At 40.2% G+C, this 16607-nt stretch overlaps 1 pseudogene; it reads left to right on the top strand.

The window, feature by feature from the left end:
- Positions 1-1022: 1022 nt before the first annotated feature.
- LOC127636615 (anthrax toxin receptor 1-like) overlaps positions 1023-16607 on the top strand; it is a 30449-nt pseudogene continuing 14864 nt past the window's right edge.

Here is a 16607-nt window from a genome sequence, read left to right as displayed (position 1 = left end):
TTGTTCAGTCCAACAGGAATCAGTTAAATAAAGTTTGACATGGCGGATGTCAATTCAAATATGTCTGATATATTTAGTGCTAGTACACTGGCAATTCTTAACGTCGATTTATAAATCAATACCTGCAAACCAAGTATTCAAAAATCTATTTCTCTGACTTTGTTAATTTACCTGCATAAGCATCTGTGTTGAGAATTAATCATAAAAAACGAAAGATGAATTGTTGCAGCTTGACCAGCACCGCATGTGTAGGAACTGCATGTGTTTATCATTATTATTATTTAAAAGTTGCACAAAAAATGTAAACGATTAGAAAATTCAAGAACATGGCAAGACTAAATCATTCAAAGAAAGAGAGTGGGAATGCTCACCTGTTGCTGCGGAGACATCCAATTTCTCTTTAGCGCACTAGTGCGGTGCGCGTGTTGCAAAGCGATTTGTATGGTGCGTGATGTCACCGTCTCCAAGTTTGCAATCATATGATCTCTGTGTAAGCTACATCTTTGCATTTATTTACAGGGAACTTTATTAATGAAAAACTAAGGAGTCGTTTACCTACACGTCCTTGTGCTATAAAAACAAATTAATAAAAACTGATGACTGCATGAATGCATGTGTCTCGAGACGCGTTTTTAACAGTTGAAGTTCTTTTTATTCTGACACGACTTCTAAAAACAGGGCTCTCCGGCGCGAAACTCTGAAAACAACAGCGTCACGTGGCAAACATCTGTCTGTCTGTCTTGTCTGTCTTTCTATCTATCTATCTATCATAGTTTTTTAATGCGAGTAAAGTGCAAGAAAAACAACCCGTTGCAATTAGTCATTTTACCACACTGAGGCAGCAGAGGGAAAAAAAATAACCTAAAAGAAAGAACTACCCCCCCCCCTCCTTGGTGCGAGACCAAGGGTGCATAGAAAAAAAACAGAGTAAGTCTGTGTTAAAGTGTTTTGAGCGTTTTTCCAAATGTACCCATGTCACTCCCCCTTGCTTTTTAAGATAAGCCCCCTTTTGCACAGAAAGTCAGACATCAGCAGCCAGACCTTAAATAATTAAACAGACCTTCAGAAGTTTTCAAACTAATACAGGTGGCTGTCAACAGTTCTTAAGGTCTAGCACATCTAGACGCCTGACATGCATACAGTATGAGGCAAAGGCACAGCTGTATTAGTGTTATTTGAGCGTGATTCTTTTGAAAAGAAGTGCTTGGACTCCTCGTGGTTCAAGCCGGTCTAACTGGAGCTCCTCAGGATCTGTGATCTGACTGCAGCTCTTGGACTCTGCCACAGATATGCCTTCCCATTCTCTGAGACCAGACCTGCTCCAACCTGGATGGATTTGAGAGTTAGGAGGCTGCAGAAGAAATCATCTCCACCAAAGTTGGATGTCTTGCTTTAAGACTTGGTTTAGAAGTTCTATTGACTTGCAAAAGGTTGCAACTGCATCTGCAAAACTGGAAAAATGTCCATCGGCTGGCATGGTAGTGCAACGCTACTGAAAGGGTTGTGTGTTGTGCTGTTCCTGAGGGTCGTGTTCGGCAGTGCTGGACAGAGCTATGAGCGCTGGGAGGCTGGTTCCTCGTGCTATGGAGGGTTTGACCTGTACTTTGTGCTGGACAAGTGAGTCATCTCATTTCCATCAGCTTTGTGAGTGTCTTTAGCTATTACAATGGCACCTGAGAATGATGGTGGCTTGATAAAGTGGCAGCTTTAGGATTTAAAGGGTCATCTGTGTCATCTGAGTTTCCAGTTGGTGGATTAAAGGTCAGGTCATCAATCATAGCTATTTAGTCTCCAGCAAGACTCATCATCCAGTAATCTAAGCTATACATCATTTCAATTCTCCATGCTCTTGTTTTTGCAAATCATGAGTGAAAAATGATGTTTCAAATGTTGTCTTATATACAGTAGGCTGGCAGGTCCATCAGTAATCTGAAGGTCTTTGAAATGTATAATTTACATGCTATATGGCAAAGATCAAAGAGCCACTCTCCACAAACCCACAGACTGAATTTCAACTCTGTTCATTTAGCTTTGCATCTGCCCTTGCATCGCCATGGCAATTTGAAGGAAAGCATAAGCACATAAATATAAGTTCATTATTGCATCTGCCACTTATACAGTACATAAATATTTAGACTAGTTTAATACATATATATTGACCAAAAAAAATCAAAAAATGTAAACACCTAAACAGAACTGCACTGCGTAAAAGGTACTGTATTGCATATTTTATTAGCTATGAGAATGCATATGGAACCATTTACCATAAAAATAGTAACTATGATGAAAACTTGCCTCCACAAGCTTGGTGAAAGACAAAAAGGATAAAAGGTACAAGAATCTCGACCTGCACTTGTGCATGATGCAGAATGATCTTTAAAAGGTCTTCTTAGGGTCTTAGAAGTCTTTGAAACAGATGCTATAACAAGATCAATGAAACAGTGATGGTTGTGAGATATTTTGGGAATAAAAGGATAATACTGCAATTCTTTTTCCATTGTCTTGCTCTGCTCATTGTTTGGATGGTTTTTATATTCAGTATTTTCTGTTGTAAAATAAAACCATAGTATGAGTTCATTTTTATGTCCCTTTCTTCAAAAGAAACCCCAGGAGATTTGATGTGATGTCAAAAGGGCAAGGTAATAGTATCTAAATAGTAGATACCAAGAGCTTGAGTAATAGTATCTAAAGGAGTGTTTTGGTCTCCGCATGTGCTGAACCTTTTCACCAGCAGGGCCATTTGTTCCAAAACCTAAGAGCTCTCTGGCCACAAGAGGCTCATATCTGAACACAAATTATGTGGGGAAGAGAAAGAAAGAAAGGGAGGGAGAGAGTGAGAATGCAACATGCCATTGTTCAGTCCTGCTGTTTAATTCTTTATGTGATTTGCATTTAAAAGCAAAGATACACATACAGCATGTCATGAATTTAGAGTGCATTGGCCAAATGTAATATGCATGCAACTCTTTGGATTTGTTTTATGGCGGTGGAATAAAACAATGTTTTCATTGTGCAGGACAACTGCCTGGATAATGGAAAATTGTTTTGAAAGATAGTTAATAGTTCTTATCTGATGAAGTCATAGAAAATAATAAGCTCACGATGCATGCTTCATATTCCTGCTAAAATCATTATGCTGCAGTGTACAGGCACTGTTATGATATGAAGCTGTGAGGTCTCTGTGCTATCAAAAATCTACCCTTTTCAGCTGTAATACTTCTTGAAATATCATTCAGCTATTGGACAGCGTGTCAGAGATTTTTTTATTCAGTCACGTCTTTTTGTTCTGGTGACCTAGAAAGATATGAATTTCCTAATTTCTCCTAATTATCTTTATACACATGTTTTATATACAATAATAACCATTTCAAACAGTATCATTCTACAAAGTTGACCTTATCCTCACATTGAATGCTTAATTTAGTGAGTGTTTTTCAGTTACCATCTTGGAAATCAAAAGAGTTATTTTGCATTTAAAATCCAAATTTGCAAAAGACGAGTCAAGAAAAAGATAAAAATATTGGCTAATATTACTTCAAGAAACTTGAAACTTGCAAAAATCCATAAACTCTTCGATCCATTCTGTTCACAGCAGAGTTGGAGACTTGGTCTTGTGGTCTTGGTCTTGAGATATCTTGAGAGAGACCACATAAAAATGGCCTTGGTCTGGGTCTGAGCTTATTGCCTCAGACAAGGCCACAGTCAATTTCCAACATATTAAAGGCGATTTCCTCAACCCCAGGTTGGCGAGGTAACTTCACCATTACAGCAAATTCACAAGAAATCCACAGTTCTTAACAGCTACTAAACCACTGCACAAAGTTGCTCAGTGTTTCAAATGAATGCAAATGAGTGCTTCGAATAAATTCAGCAATTGTTTTTCTTCGGTTCATTAAAATGGAGTGCCAAGGTTTTGAGTTACATTTTGGTGTAGATCTGGGCCTGGAGATGATTATTCCTGGTCTGGATCCAGGTCTTAGGGGGTCCGGATCTTGATCTTCACTTTAACTGTGGTTCAACTCATTCATCTATCCAACCCGGTCTCATGACAAGTCATAATAGTATTAGAGGGTGGAAACCTTAACCAAACCTAATGTCTTACACTCAAACCTGACCATGATTTTAATATGAAAATCCCTGTTGTGTACCATGGAAGAAAGAGAAACATCATTATCATCAACATCTATTGAATTTGTCTGAATTAGTAGCACTGGTGTTGGTGGGGGGTGGATATGCACAGAGGAAAGTTTACACTGGCTTTGGACGGGTGCAACGTCTCTTACGTAAGCCTAACATTCTTTTCAAATTTGTTTTCACCGCAATGGCCCAGCCAGATGAGCTATTACACAAGCTTAGCCATTAAAGAAGCCCACTAAACAAAGAGCCAACAACAAGCTGCTTAAATATCATTTACTGTGTCAGAAACTTTCTTAAACAGCTTTTTAAGCCTGCTGTGGACAGGGAAATGTCGCCATGCTTCAAAAACCAGACAAATATCCAATGAATCCTGAGATAATTCTTAACTAGGCTGTTAAGAGTGTGTAATTTTGCAGTGAAAAAAAACCCATCACAACATATAAGCAGTCTAGATCCTTCTGTGTATTCAAACCATGGTTATTATAGTTAACTGAAACTGAAACGAAATTCCAAAAAATAACCTAGAAAATCTACATTAAAACTAAAACAAAGTTTTTCCAAAAAACGAAAACTAAAATGAAGCTGTCATGCATTGCTTCAAAACTAACTATAACTAAATAGAAATTATCATTAAATATTTTTAGTTTTCATCATTAAAGGTTCAATCAGTAATTTTTTTCTTCATTAAAAAAGTTTAACTCCTAATGACATTTTAATAATTTTGCAATATATGTAGGAAATCATGACCACTCACATTAAAATAAAGTCATATCAGTAAGCTGTTTTATTCTACATGGAGAGGGTTCAAACATATGGGGGCTGCCATGTTAGAATTACATAACCAGCCGAATACTACTCGCTTAATCTCAGTAACCGTCCTGTTATCTGACACTTTCACTCACTGATTAAAGTAATCATGGCTGAGTGTGAATATTACATTTCTACAATGGCATCTTAAACAGAAAACGACTCGGTTACTAACGTAACCTCGGTTCCCTGAGAGGAGGGAACGACTATTGCGTAAGTAGCTTACGCTATGGGAAAACTCAGTTTCTCAAGAAATATTGAAGTCTTTATGTAAAACGCATTGCAGCTGCACAGCAGACAGTGATGAGCGAGGCAGCTCGGTCACTGGCTGTGCTGCGGCAACTGCTCGAACCAGTGACGGGGCGACTTAGAACGCGCGACCAATGGGGGCGCGTCCCGCATTCGCACGCTCAGAGCCTGCTGAAATTAGCATATGAGGGCTATATAATGAACGTCCCGTCATGCCAGTTCTTTTAGGTTCAATCGACTGAAGCGAACTGACCAAGCACAGACACGGCAGCTTACGCAATAGTCGTTCCCTCCTCTCAGGGAACCGAGGTTACATTAGTAACCAAGTCGTTCCCTATCGAGAGGTCTCTCCTATTGCTTAAGTAGCTTACGCTATGGGAACACCATGTAAAACGCCGTGCGTGCTGACTTCGCTCTATAAAGCCAGAGGCAGGTGCCTGAGCCTTAAAGCAAAGTGATATTCCACGAGCCGGCCAGCGGCGAGCTATATAGTGGGGTATGACAGGGCGCCCTTGCCTTCAAGGTGGGGCGCTCCTTGTACAAACACAAGCACATATCTCATGTACTGAGCTTTTGTGTACTGGTACGCATAATAAACCCTCTAAGTCTGTCAGAGACGGACCTTATAAGGGAGGAGATAATGCCCAGCATATACATACTCCAGTTCATTCCACAGTCAGACTGATAGAATGTTGGAATGCAGTGAGGGGACCTGTAGGTTATAAAACCTGATAAATGTCGAAGGCGAGGCCCAGCCTGCCGCCGCACAAATATCTTCAATGGGTATCCCACTCGACCATGCCCACGAGGAGGCCATGCTCCTCGTAGAGTGAGCTCTGACGCCTAAGGGGCATTGAAGGCCCTTGGCTCCATAAGCTAGCGCTATAGCATCCACTATCCAGCGCGATATTCGTTGCTTTGAGACAGCGAGACCCTTAGTTCGGCCGCCAAAGTATACGAATAATTGTTCCATCTGTCTGAACAGGGCAGAACGTTCCAAATATACTCTGAGCGCCCTGACCGGGCAGAGTAAATTTGCATCACCTTCGTCTGCTGAGGACGATAGCGCTGCCAGAGATATCACCTGTGCTCTGAAGGGTGTAGAGAGCACCTTAGGAATATACCCGTGCTTTGGCCTAAGGACAACTCTGCAGTCGTTTGGTCCAAATTCCAGGCAAGCAGTGCTTGATGACAGCGCGTGCAGGTCGCCCACTCTTTTAACTGAAGCGAGTGTCAGCAAGAGCGTGGTTTTGAGCGAGAGCTGCTTGAGGTGGACGGTTCGGAGAGGTTCGAACGGGGCACCTTTGAGTGCGTCCAGGACCGTGGCCAGGTCCCAGATCGGCACCGAAGGTGGGCGAGGAGGGTTCATCCTCCTAGCGCCTCTTAGGAAACGAACGATCAGATCGTTTTTTTTTTTTTCCTAATGAATGTCCTTTATCAGGATTGTGTGACGCCGCTATGGCAGCCACATAGACTTTGAGCGTGGAGGGTGTGCGGCCCGCCTCCAGCGCTGGAGAGGACGCATGTGCAACAATCCTAGCTGGAGTACAGCTGATGCCGAGGCCATGAGACCGAGCATTCTCTGAAATCGTTTGACGGGGGCGTGCGCGCCCGTTCTGAACGATGTTGCAAGGTGTCGAATAGAGAGCGCGCGCTCTGATGAGAGGCACGCTGTCATCTGCACTGAGTCTAGCACTATTCCCAGAAAATAAATATTCTGGCTGGGGGATAGCACGCTCTTTGCAAAATTTATTCTCAGACCCAGGCATTGTAAATGGCTGATAGTCCAAGATCTGTGTGTCATTAACTGAACCTCTGATTGTGCTATGATTAGCCAATCGTCGAGGTAATTCAGTATCCGCACTCCCCGCTGTCTCAGGGGGGAAAGTGCCACGTCCATACATTTCGTGAATGTACGGGGGGCCAATGATAGGCTGAATGGTAGTACTGTGTACTGGTATGACTGTCCCTCGAAAGCGAATCTCAGAAAGGGCCTGTGGTGAGGCGCTATCGGGATGTGAAAGTAAGCGTGAAGGCATTTGAAACAACGCCTGGAAAATAACTCTTTTACTCTTAAAAGTGTCGCGGGGGCGAACGCTTGTTCAGTAAAGGATATGCGATGCGCGCCGGATGGCGTAGCAGAAGGCTTCGAAGGAGGCTGAAGATGCCGGCGTCCTCTCAGCAGTCCCGCTGTAAGCTTGTCCACGGCGGCGAAAGACTCCAAAAATCCGGAGGATCCAGCGAAGAGAAGGTCTTCGCTGAAGGAGATTAAATCTAAAAGAACTGGCATGACGGGACGTTCATTATATAGCCCTCATATGCTAATTTCAGCAGGCTCTGAGCGCGCGAATGCGGGACGCGCCCCCATTGGTCGCGCGTTCTAAGTCGCCCCGTCACTGGTTTGAGCAGTTGCCGCAGCACAGCCAATGACCGAGCTGCCTCGCTCATCACTGTCTGCTGTGCAGCTGCAATGCGTTTTACATAAAGACTTCAATATTTCTCGAGAAACGGAGTTTTCCCATAGCGTAAGCTACTTACGCAATAGGAGAGACCTCTCGATAGGGAACCTTTGATTTGAAATGATGCTACTTCCACACCACTAGGTGTCAGTGTAAGTCCAAGGTGACACAAATACAAAGGTTACTGAGTGCACCTTCAATACTTTAATACTTAATACTACCTTTAATTGTGCATGTTACAAAATAGTGTTTGTTTCTTTTAACTTCTCAATATGTTGCATCTCATACATGCCATCTATTGGCCATGAGCTTTGTGTGTGTGTGTGTGTGTGTGTGTGTGTGTGTGTGTGTGTGTGTGTGTGTGTGTGTGTGTGTGTGTGCCCACATTTGGTTGTGTGCTCAGTTTTTCAAGATAAATGGAATAATTGTTTAATCACATCATCCTTTGCTGTTCAAAACATAAGGGGATACAATCACCTACGGGCCACTTTATTAGGAACACCTGTACACCTACTTATTCATGCACTTATCTAATCAGCAAATCTTGTGGCAGCACAAGATTTATTATTAGGAGGATAGTGTATCTCCACATTTGTAAATCCTTCTTGGTTGTTTTTACCATGTTGTATGCCAGCCTATCTATACACTATGTAGACATATGTGTAATCTGGAAAGGGAATAGTTTAATTTAAAGAACATTACACAAAGTTGTCCCCTTTAAAATTTATTGAAAACTAAAACTAACAAACACAGTTGGTAAAGTAACTGAAACTAAATATTAATTAGAAATTGAAAATGAAATAAAAATTAAAACTAAATTAAAAACTCAAAACTATAATAACCTTGATTCAAACCATAATGTGAACTTACTAAGGGGTTTTTTCAATAGAGCTTCTAGTTTTTTTCATATAGTGACTGCATGTTACTGTGAAAGCTGATGTAACGCCTCAGACAACAATCATAAACGTCGCACATTTGGCTGTTAGAGCATTGATGTAGATCTTATTTCCCCCGAGATGTCAAGAGTTCATTAATGCTTCCTCACATGCTATCTATAGGAACTTAAATACGAGTTTCCCACTCGGAAATAGCACATGAATGACCCCTCAAGTGGTAATTATGACTGGGAAACTCTGAGATGGTTTTGATACCTGAGTTTCCAAGTTGGGAGGAGATGTGAACTTTCAACATGGTGGAGGAGAGTACGGTTTCTGTAGTGATCGACAGCTAATACAGCAAATTGCAAGCACTTGCCGTTTCAGTGCTATATGTTTATCAGCAAATATTTGATGCATGTTGTACATTTTTATACTGTGAAAATAGCTTGTATTTGACCAAAATGTAGCTAATGTAATAAAGCTATGTAATAAAGTGTCAAAATAAAAGTTCTTCAAGAAATTTGTATGACTGAACCTGGCATTGTTTCCTTTTCTTTCCAACAACAAAGCACTTGAACATGTGACCAGGGATGTAGTGGAGGCTAAACGCACGTAAACGCCGTTTACGCACCTCCCAAAATTCGGAAATAGCGTTTACCCACCTCCAAGGTGGGTTTATCCACCTCTAAATTGCGTTTATCCACCTCTAAATAGATAGTTCCTAAGCCATTTTAAATTAAGCTTATCTCGTTTTAGTTTCATATTGTTCATTATTAGTTTCATAGGTTGTTAAACCTAAGACGAAGTCTTTCATAATGCGCTGCTGCCAGTGTTTCCCATGCGCGTGCATCGATATTGACTACTACCAGCTATATACAGCGTGCTGACCTCAAAAATCCAGCTGTATTCTAACAATAACTTAGCTCTCCTTATTAGCTAGGCTCCTTGCATGCTGGCTAAGTAATATCTGACAGTGCTGTGTTGGACAGATTTATGCAGCGGTGTTCCTGACGGAGAGAGAGCGCGAGAGGTACTGGTGGTGAGAGAGAGAGCGAGAGAGAGAGAGAGGGACGAGCGAGAGGTAGCCTAGTGCTGCGCGAATGCGCTACGGCTCTCTGCAATCAAATACGATTTTAAATAAGCTTAGCAAAAAATAAAAAATAAATCGAAAATCAATGTGTGGCGGTCAGCGTTGATATTGTGGCCGGCCGCCACAAATAAATGAACGTATGGGGAACCCTGGCTGCATTACTGTCAGTGTTGACCAATCAGCAGGAAGCTTTTTTCTTAATTTTTATTTATTTATTTTTAAATATGTGGCACCAGATTCATTCTTCTGTCGTTAATCTGCACTATTTTACTATCTAAACTATTTTGATAATCAATTAGTCGGGTTGAGTCATTTTTTAAGACAAAAGTAAAAAATTCTTTGATTCCAGCTTGTTTAATGTGAATATGTTCTAGTGTCTTCTCTCCTCTGTGACAGTAAACTGAATATCTTTGAGTTGTGGACAAAACGAGACATTTGAGGACGTCATCCTCCTGGGCTTTTGGGAAACACTGATCCACATTGTTCTGACATATTATAGACCAATAATATGGTGATTATATCATAATGATTAGGGATTAATCCCAAATCCATAATCATTATGTACAAGTGCATTGCATTGGAAGCCCTGGATATAAGCCTCCCTCTCTATCTCTCTTAAATATTTTTGTTCTCTCTGTTTTGTCATTTAGTAAACTTTATAGATTTCAACCATATTATTCCTTCTTGGGTCTCTTTAACAAGAACTTAGATTAATGTATGAATTGAATAGTGATTGTGTGACCTATGATGAGGGAACAACCAGTGATACCCTTGGTAATACCATCAAATGATAGCCTATAGCGATGTCATCAGGATACACATACACCGGTAGGCAATGGCCCACCTTACCGGGTGACCACGTCATGGTCCACCAGAATTTATAGTTTACCCACCTCTTTTTTTACCACTACACCTCTGCATGTGACATACTGGTAATGACCACATAGGATAATTCCGATAGCACATGAAGGAATAAAAAACATATTTGGACACATTCTGGTTGTTTTACCTTGGGGCCAGTTGCTTAAATAAATGTTTAAAATATCTAAGAAAATTGTGGTTGTCAATTTTTGGAAATGTTGTCTAAAAAAAAAAAAATATAGATGATTTTGCATTTATCTTTTTATGCAGTCTTTACACTGATTGTTTGGCTGGATCAAATCTATATACTCTTTGATTGAATTCGTTACCTCTCTTCATTCTCAGGTCTGGAAGTGTACAACACCACTGGAATGAGATCTACTACTTTGTCGATCACCTCGCATACAAGTTCATCAGGTAGTCCTCTCAAAATCTCAGATCACTTATCACTTTAGATCATCACTATGTGATACGAAAAGATGAAAAGGCATGTATCCCACAGTTTTAGGAAGCTGGTCTGTAATATGTGAAAGTATAAATCAATTAAAAGTGTAATCATCAAGCCGAGAAGTAAAATAACTTATTTTATGGAAATAAATTGAATGAATGTCCAATGAATGTCACCGAGGTGGAGCCATTTGCAGCACATCAGTCTATGAATAAAAACCTGTTACTCTTTCTCTCCAGCCCCCAACTCCGCATGTCTTTCATAGTGTTTTCAACGGAGGGGAGGATCCTAATGAAACTGACAGAAGACAGGCAAGATTTAATTGCACATGCTGTGATTTAATATGCACAACATCTTGGTTTGAAAATTAAAGCTTTTAAAAAGATAAACTTTCCTTTTGCCCTGTATTTAATCTAATCTTTGCAGAAACATTTTTATATTAAAGAGATCTCATTTGTGATTAGCCTAGACATTTTATCCATAAGAATTAAAGATCAATACTGAAAGATCCATATTTAATAAGACAAATATCCAGAATATTCTACTCTGCACAATCTTACTTAGGCCACACATTTTAATATATGAAACTGGTGTTCAATGGTTTATAATTGTATGATCAGGGACCAGATCCATGCTGGGCTGGAGGAACTTCGGCAAGTGCTTCCAGGTGGAGACACCTTTATGCATAAAGGTTTTCAGAGGGTAAGAAGTCATTTTTGCCTTTGCTTTAAATGCTTCCAGTAGTCCATTGTGACCAAATGCAATGTTCATATCAACAAATATTGATGTGGTTTTCCAGGCAAGTGAGCAGATCTACTACGGAACAGGAGATGGTAAGTGGTTGAGAAGTCAAATTAATCAAATACTTCTGGTGATACTGAGATGATAGTGAGAAAACACAAATCAGAACTTTACCAGATTGATTTGAAAGAAATAGTTCACCAAAAAAATTAAAATTCTCTCATCATTTACTCACCCTCATGCCATCCCAGATGTGTATGACTTTCTTCTGCTGAACACAAATTAGTGATGAAATAAGAATATTTCAGCTCTGTAGGTCCATACAATGCAAGTGGTTCAACTCCAGTGGTTAAATCTATGTCTTCAGAAGCAATATAATACATGTGGGTGAGAAACCGATCAATATTTAAGTCCTTTTTTTACTATCAATCTCCGATTCTTCTTTGGTTTTGGGCAATTTGCAGTCTTCGTGCATATCGCCACCTAATGAGCAGGATGGAGAATTTAGAAGGAGTTGATCTGTTTGTCCCCCACACTTATGATGTCGCTTCTGAAGATATGTATTTAACCGCTGAAGTCTTATGAATTACTCTTACATTGCCTTTATGTGCATTTTGGAGCTTCACAATTTTGGTACCAATTGTTTGCATTGTGAGGACCGACAGAGCTGAGATATTCTTCTAAAAATCATTGTTTGTGTTCAGCAGAAGAAAATCATACATAAATGAGATGGCATTAGGTTGAGTAAATGCCAAGAGAATTAGCATTTTTGGGTTATTTAAGAATTTTTGGCCACAAGGACGATCACGTTTATTCTTAGACTGCTGTGTTTTCACATTGGAATGATATTTTCAGAGGTATTAGACTCTGCTTGCTCTCTTTCTGTGTTAGGATACCGCACAGCGAGTGTCATCATCGCTCTGACAGATGGAGAATTGCGTGAGAATGAATTTGACTTGGCAGCCAGAGAGGTGAGATACATTAGATCTTGTGACTGAACTGAGAGATTTTCCAGATTTCCCCAAATCTGTTTTTAGCCCCGACGAGTATGGCCAAATGAGGCAAGAAAGTGTCAGCTTTTCACCATGATCTTTGAGAAAAATAGCCAACTTTCCAACCAAGATGCTACCTTAATCTTATCAAACTCACAAATTTGAAATAGGTCCATATCAAAAAGAGATTTTAGTTTTCTCACCCTCATTTCTTGTAACCTTTTAAAACTGTCCTGCAGTGAGTTGGCATTCTTAACCCTCTTTTGTCTCTGTCTGCCTGTCTCACTTATTATCTAGATGTGTATTTACATAGTCTGATATTTAACACAATAAGCTAATATATGCAACATTGTCATTTACATGATGTGTTTAAATGGCAGGCTGACCGCTCACGTCAGCTGGGAGCTTCAGTCTACTGTGTAGGAGTGAAGGACTTCAATGAAACCCAGGTGAGGGGATACCTGCCCAAGGGTCAAAATTATTCACCCCCTTAATACCATCATGTCACCAATCAGCTGTTTGTGGGCAATAACATCTTAATATTTTCTATAAATCGAAAGTCAAAATATAGAGAAGCATTTTTTTTTTTTATGATTTTTTATGATTTCTCATTCTGTCTCAGTTGGCGACAATAGCTGACAGTAAAGACCATGTTTTTCCAGTGAATGATGGCTTCGAAGCACTACAAGGGGTCATTGATTCGGTGAGTAGATGGAACAACATTGGAGTCTGTGACAGTCACGCTCACAACTTTATATTGATGATGTGCTATTGCTATATTATGAAAACAATACTTCCAGACACTGATGGGTTTCTCTACCAGTAAGGAAAATGTATGAAGTCATCTATCATATATAATTGTGACTTTCTTTGCCTCAGATTCTGAAGAGATCCTGTATAGAGATCCTCGCAGTGGAGCCCTCAAGCATTTGTGCAGGAGGTAAACTATCATCAGCTAAGAAGCTTAAAACAAGAATTTTTCTTGTTCGTACTTTATGAAGTGCATCATGGTAGTTGTTTTCAAAGTCTCAGGGACTGTTCACACAGGACGCAAAAACAGAGAGACACAGTGTAGTGGAATAAGATGCACTTTTGAAATGTGAACTTTAAGACTGAAAATAGCTACTACAGTAGCTTATAGCAGGAGGCACTGAAAAAGAAGCATCTTTGGCTGGTAAAAACAAATCAATTCTGGATTTTTTTTTTTAAATGAAGTGCTTTCTGAAAATCTATTGAACATTCAAAAATGTTCCCCAAAGAAATGAATAGGTAACCTGGTAACTGAGATATGTGTTCCCCTCACATCCCTGCTAAACCAGCTTAAGCTGATTTGCTGGTCTTTATCTGAACTTTCGGGCACTTGTCAGCTGGCCAGGCTGGGAGACCAGCTAGACCAACTTAAACAAGTGTTAAGCTGTTTTATTTGCCTTTTATTATTACATTATTCATTTTCAGTTCCATTTGAAAACACTGCAAATTAGCAATGAACCACTGCACTAAGTCATGCTTGCCAAGATTTCGGCATGTGTGATCATTGATCATTTTGAGCCTATGACAAGTTTCACTGTCAGACCACGGGGGCTGGGGGAGTTACCCTTTTGAGCTTTTCACTGCTTAAACACTTAACAATAGGCGTCCCATAAAGGAAGTGGTTAAAGTGGGAGCGGAGGTTCCCCTGAGCATTTCGTCATCCGACTGGTTGGCGTTGGCCGGGTCCCCTTGAGCATTCAAAGGGAGTAGGAACCAATCCAGCAGCTCTTTTAAGAATAGCTGTCAGTACTGACGTAAATTTCACATTGTTGCCAGTACCGTTGCATACCGGTTCACTTTGAGCACTGCTAACAGTTTGTCTTCATTTTGGCCAAAATACAGGATGTCCTGGCTAATAAGAGACATTAATGCACAAAACACACTCAGTCCTATTTCTTTAAGCAGAAAGAGTTCTTTTGTTAGAGGTCAAACCATTATTACTTCAGTAATCTCTCCTTCTGTCTCAGAATCCTTTGAAGTGGTGGTTAGAGGGAACGGATTCCTTCACGCTCGTGATGTGAACAGAATCCTCTGCAGCTTCCGCATCAACAACACCCTCACCGTGAGTAAGTGAAAACAGCGCAGATCAATTCCTCTTCCTTTCATTACCAGCTGTGTGCTGCTGAGTGATTCATGGGCACAACTCTGTTAGCACAATCTGCTAACAATGAAAACCGCTACATTATATTAGCAACACAATTGTTCGATTGTTGAAATATTTATTGTTGCTAACATGATTAGTTGACTGCAGGAAAAATCGATATCTATTTCAGGCTCATTATTACTGGACCAACACATACTCATCAGTGGATGTACATTAAAGGTGCAGTCAGTCATTTTTCCCTCCTTAAAAAAGTTGAACTCCTTAGAAATTAATGAAACATAAGTATAAAATCATGAAACCAATATGCAATGAAGACTCCAGTCATGTCAGTTACCTTATAAAAGCTATTTTATTCCACATTTTTGAATCACATGACTAGTCAAATACTACTGACATAATCTTTGCAACCACCCTGTTGTTGGACACTTTCACTCATGGATTAAATTAAACGTGCTAGGTGTCACTGTATGTCCAAAATGACAAAAACAAAAAAGTTACAGAGTGCAGCATTAAAGACTCCTCAGCATTGTCTCTGAGCATGTGAAAGTATTGTTTTTGTAATACTGAAGAAGCCAATTAAATCCAAATGTCAGTATGGCTTTTGTGTTTTTTAAAATGGGATGCTAGCATTCCACTTGAGAAAGATTGGCCGCAGCACTTGTAAATCATAAGACTCGGCTTCAGCGCAAACCACATGTGCACAAACACACATTCACAGTCCATAAACTAACACACCATGGAAAGAATTACCAAGAAGTTTTATTCTAATAATTATGGATGTTATTGATTTGAATTTTGTTTGTATATGTCTCAGTTTGATTTTTAACGTGGCTAAACTAATGTCATGCAGCTATTCAAAGGTTTTTATTTGCACCTTCATCAATCTTTTTCACATATGGGTTAACGTTTTCAATTCTGTTCGGTTATACCCCAAAATTATACTCCCCATCATACTATTCCAGAATAACTATTAGAAAGGGTAAATAATATAATGGTTTGATGCACAGAGCTGGAATGCTGAATTTATCTTGGAAGCGGCTGGGGAGAAATTGCTTTCTGCGGTGTTCATACACGTCCTAAGGATTTCTGAGCTTGCATCTTTCCTTCAGTCTCAGCTGCTGTTTTACTTAGAGAATATCAGATGGCATTAGGGAATGCAGGGTCCTTCTCACCAGTGTGTGTCTAAGCCAGAATAAATAGATTTTGGAGTCAAACATTTTCCACTTGAGTCTTTTTCATGTGGAAAAACGACAAGAGAAATGAAAAATCTTGCCTTTCAGTTTCAGTCTGAATCTGTATGGCAAGGATATGCAATAAAGTTTTGGTTTAATGGACATTTGTGATGCATTTCCAGGTTTCTGTGCATGCTATCAAATGACTGAAATGTGCTGACTGATGGTACTTTTTTAATCAGAATATAATCATTATGTATTACAACCATCTTTCACAGAGATCTCATCTGTTTTCTCATTAAATGTTGATTCAGTGTAGGGGGCCTGGGTAGCTCAGCGAGTATTAACGCTGACTACCACTCAGTGATTCCAGCCTGGTCTTCTGAGCAACAAAATTGGCCCGGTTGCTAGGGATGGTAGAGTCACATGGGGTAACCTCCTCGTGGTCGCGATTAGAGGTTCCTGCTCTCAATGGGGCGCGTGGTAAGTTGTGTGTGGATCGCGGAGAGTAGCATGTGCCTCCACATGCTGTGAGTCTCCGCGGTGTCGTGCACAGCGAGCCACATGATAAGATGCGTGGCCTGACTGTCTCAGAAGCGGAAGCAACTGAGACTTGTCCTCCACCACCCGGATTGAGGT

The sequence above is a fragment of the Xyrauchen texanus genome, chromosome 44, assembly GCF_025860055.1.
Source record: "Xyrauchen texanus isolate HMW12.3.18 chromosome 44, RBS_HiC_50CHRs, whole genome shotgun sequence".
NCBI classification, from domain to species: Eukaryota; Metazoa; Chordata; class Actinopteri; order Cypriniformes; family Catostomidae; genus Xyrauchen; species Xyrauchen texanus.
The sequence above is the reverse complement of the archived record's forward strand: the minus strand, read 5'-3'. Positions and strand labels throughout refer to the sequence as shown.